The following is a 4,917-nucleotide window of genomic DNA, read 5'->3' as shown; positions in this document are numbered from 1 at the left end:
GTCATAAATATTAATCGAACAGAAAGTGGGAAAACGAGACGCTTTACAGCCCCTTGTGGTAAACCTATGAAATGCATCTGACTATGAAATGCATGTGATTTATTAGCTAGGAATTACAATGAGATGTCTAGCTGTCTATAAAGCTTCATTTTAGCTGGAATACAAACAAGTCAAATATATTGGGGAACCCTCCAATTCAATTCACAGTTTATGGAAATGTAATGTAAGGCTTTCGGATGTACACCGGCGTCATTGGGATCTGTGTCATGGATGCTGAATACTGCATGGATGAGCCATATACAAAATCACAGCATTTGATAACCTACATCATACTGTATTACCCTCTAAACACACTGGTTCAGGAATATGGTGTCATAAATATCGCACTCAGTACAGAACAATGGTGACCACTATACGGTACAGAATACGGTTTTATAATGCGCACCATATTGTGGACAAAAAAAAAAATCCCACTTCTGTAACGACCTCAGAGCTTTATATTTAGGGCTCGTTTACATTAGCGTTATGGTTCCGTTCATCTGTTCCGTTCAACCGTTCTGTTAGAGGAACAGATGAACGGAAAGCCGAACAGAAACTTTCGCTTCCATTTGCATTACCATTGATGTCAATTTAATGTTTCTGTTTCAGTTTGTTTCTGTTCTGTAAAGTTTCCAGTTCTTTCACACTAGCGCTGTCGACTACGCTACCGTTTCCGTGGAAAAAAAACCACCCAGAACCTTTACAGAACAGAAACAAACTAAAACGGAAGCATTACCATTGAAATCAATGGTAATGCAAATGGATGCGATGGTTTCCGTTCGGCTTTCCGTTCATTTGTTCCTCTGATGGAAAGCTTGAACGGAACAGATGAACAGAAGCCGAACCCTGATGTGAAAAGGCCCTTAGTGCTGAAAATTGGATTGGATCCTTTTTCTTGCATTGAAATCCAACAGTACATGCCGCTACCCATCTCCATTCATCCACATCCAGGAGGAGATCACCGCTCCCAATGATCAGGGACACATCCCTGGTGTATTGTGTCCCTTTCCCACGTCTGTCCTTGTTTATGTGGCCGTGGTGTTTTTCCTGTTTTGTTGGATTACAACCTTGAATTATAATGGATTTTTTGGGGGATTTGTGCCATTTGATTTATACAACATGTCTACCACCCCCTTTTGCTGCTATCACAGATACAAGTCTCTTGGGGGTGCTGTGTGTCTTTATTAGTTTAGCACATCTAGACACTGGGATTATTGCCCATTCATCCAGGCAAAACTGCTCCAACTCCTTCCTGTTAGATGGTTTTGTTGGTGTCCAGCAGTCCTCAAGTCATGTCTCAGATTCTCAATTGGATTGCGGTCTGGGCTGTGACTCCTCTATTCCGAGACATTTATATGTTTCCCCTTAAACACCCCCCCCCCCACTGTAGCTTTCGCAGTATATTTAGTGTATGTTCCCATGGCCTATTTTCGGCCGTAAATGCCCGAAAAACAGCTGAAAAATCGGAAGCAGAACGCCTCCAAACATCTGGCCATTGATTTCAATGGGAAAAACGGAATTCTGCTCCGATAGGCCGTCTTTTTACGCGGCCGTTTTGAAAAACGGACGCGAATACTTCCGGTTCCGGCGCTGGGATGTGAGGACGGAGCTGCATGAGCTCCTGAAGCCCTGATCCCCTAACCCATCTACGCCACACACCCGCAGGATATAAACACCCAGGCATTAGGAGGAGAGGTGGGGGACAAGAACCGGGAGGTTTATGGAGAGATATCTCCTCCGGAGCGGCAGCAGAGAGATCTCCTGTCCGGCCGAGCACAGCACACGAGGTGAGGGGCCATCCAAGATGGCGGCGCCGCTGCAGCCACCACTTTCACAGAGCCGGTCTCAGAGCCCAGAAATTCAGAGGGAAATGCTATCGCCGTCGGTAATGACTGACTCACAGATTGATTATCGGAAGCTGGCAATTGAGGTAGCTACCCAACTGGCCCCCGACATCAGAGAATCCTTAATAGCCACAGTCACAACAACGCTCCAAAAACTCCAAAATGAGGTGACATCTCATGGCAATCGACTAGATGAATTGGAGCAGCGGGTTGGCCTCATGGAGGATGAATCAGCAGGGGCACATACCTGCATTAGAGACCTAATGCGAGATAACACAAAACTCAGAGACCGCTTAGAAGATCTTGAGAATCGGTCCAGAAGAAACAATTTAAGGATAGTGGGACTGCCTGAGCATATTAGACCGCAGCTCCTCCAGGGCATCTGCGAGACGGAGTTACCAGAAGCGCTAGGTCTGACCAGATCTTGCAGAGTGGAAAGGGCACACAGAGTGGGCCCCCCTGGTCCGAGCGCCAACGCCAAAGGAGAGCCGCAAAGCAGACCGCGCCAGGTGATCATGCGGTACTTGGATTACAATGACAAAGAGGAACTTTTGCGCACTTTCAGGAACCGCAATACCCCTTTGCATATAAGGGGGGCAAAAGTCATCCTGTTTGCAGATTATTCGGCAGAAGTCACAAGGCGGCGGAGAGCATTTGGAGGGGTTTGCACCTCCCTCTACAAACGCAAAATTAAATTTCAGCTACAGTATCCGGCCACTTTGAGGATCATGCAGACGGATGGCGCCACCAAGGTATTCCACAATCCTGAGGAGGCGGCATTATATGTAGACAAGATCCCTGGACTTCGGGGCCCTAGACAATCGGGAGAGGAGACGGCGAGTCAAGATACAGGAGGTGAAGGTCCCCGTACACCAGTTTCTTCATCGAGGGACTGTACATGGTCAGATATCGCCCGCAATTCCACTTCCTCACCCAAGCAACAACGGGCAGAATCGTCGAAGATGCCACATCGACAACGCTCAGAAAACCGGCTTGCAACCATCCCGGACTGATAAGTATCGCATAGAGGCTCCATGAGCGCATTTGATTGTGCCTTATATATTAATGTGGCAATTGGTTCTGGTGGGATATTATGCCGACAAAATTCTTGCTATAATAGGCATAAGCACTTGTACCCGTGTTGTATAGGAAGCACAACTTATTTTTTGATACTTTAAAAATTAAAATGTTAAGTTCCAATATATCACGAAAAGATGGCGGGAAGGGGAGGGGGGGAGGGGTCACAGACCAGAAAAAAGTGAAGTTATGTATGCCAATTTAAAGTTTGTCTCACAGGAAATGCTGGTGACATTCCTGGATGGGCATTTTGTTGTTAAAGGTTGTGCCAATTTTCTGGCACCGAATGTAAATGTTGTTATTGTAATGTTGGGAGCAATCTGGAGCAGACGCCGCCGGGCGGCTACCAAGGCAGCAAAGCACGCTTGCCTAGAATTAGATATTTATGACCAGTCAATTGTGAACCTTTTCGGAACGCCCACTTTATGCAGCTGACCTCGTGGAATGTAAAGGGGCTTAGGTCCCCTAACAAGAGAATGATGGTACTCCGTCACTTAAAAAAACTCCATACGGACATCGCTCTTCTTCAGGAGACACATTTGGAGGAGAGCGACTTCCACCGCATGAAAAAGTTGTGGGTGGGCCAAGTATACGGCTCTTCAGCTTGTGGCCGTAAAGCGGGGGTACTTATTTTAATAAACAGAAACCTGGTACACGAGGTAATTCATACTGATGCAGATAAGGAAGGGCGACTGCTCCATATTACTCTAAGCACACCATGTGGGATATTAAGCATTTATAATGTGTATGGACCTAATAGTGATAATATTGAGTTTTTCAATGGTTTGGAAAGGGCCCTTATGTCAGATAATGTCCAGCACAAAATAGTGGGAGGTGACTTTAATTCAGTTTCTGATCACAAGGAGGATAGACGCACACACAGTTCACAAAGCACGGGATCCATTCCAACAGGGGCTCCCAGAAAACAGGACCGAGTGTTGGGACCTCTGATGGAAAGAATACACTTAATAGATCCCTGGAGAAGGGGTAACCCGGATGCCCGGGAATTTACACATTACTCCCACGCTCAACAGTCCTGGTCCAGGATTGACTACCTCTTAATATCCCCAACACTACAACCGAGGCTGAGAGCCGCTGAGATAGGGGACCTAGTGATCTCAGATCACGCCCCGGTACGAGTAGATTTTCAGGAAATATATCCCAGAGGATCAGACTTCATATGGAGATTCCCGGCTCATTTAGCAACTGATGACACCTTTGTGAGACAGCTAAGAGGGTGGTGGTTAGAATACACGTCGACGAATTCAGAACACAGAGATGACCCCTCACTGTACTGGGATACGGCCAAGGCAGTGCTGAGGGGAAGGATAATGGCGTATACTGCCAGCAAAAAACGGGAAATAACACAAAAATTTAATGCTTCTAGTGCTGCACTGAGGGCAACCTATACAGCATATTTGGCACACCCTACATTAGATGCCAGACAGGCCTGGATTCAGGCAAAACACTCTTTTGACGAGTGGGCAGCTCAGAAAGAAACAATATATACTCGAGACTTTGAAGCTACTTTACATAAGTTCGGAAGTAAGGCGGGTAAACTTTTGGCCAATATGGCTCGAGGAAAGCGCTCAGTGCAGCACATAGCGAAATTAAGGGATCATAATGGGCGAGAAACATGCGATCCAACTAGTATTAATTCCATCTTGGCTAAATTTTATGAGGAGCTGTACTCTGATACATCTTCCCTTCCGCTGACAGACACACTGTTAGACAAGGTCACTTTACCGGTCATCTCCGCGGAACAGTTGCAACTTCTAAATGCCAGGGTCACAAGGGGGGAGGTGGATGAGGCAATAAGAAACCTTAAAAATAGTAAGGCGCCTGGTCCAGATGGACTGACCGGCGAATTTTTTAAAGTAATGCGGGAACAGATTACGGAGACTTTGGTCTCCTTGTTTAACAGTGCTCTGGGAGAGGAGGGGTTACCACCATCAGC

The sequence above is a fragment of the Rhinoderma darwinii genome, chromosome 3 (assembly GCF_050947455.1).
Source record: "Rhinoderma darwinii isolate aRhiDar2 chromosome 3, aRhiDar2.hap1, whole genome shotgun sequence".
NCBI lineage: Eukaryota > Metazoa > Chordata > Amphibia > Anura > Rhinodermatidae > Rhinoderma > Rhinoderma darwinii.
Note: the sequence above shows the minus strand (reverse complement) of the source record.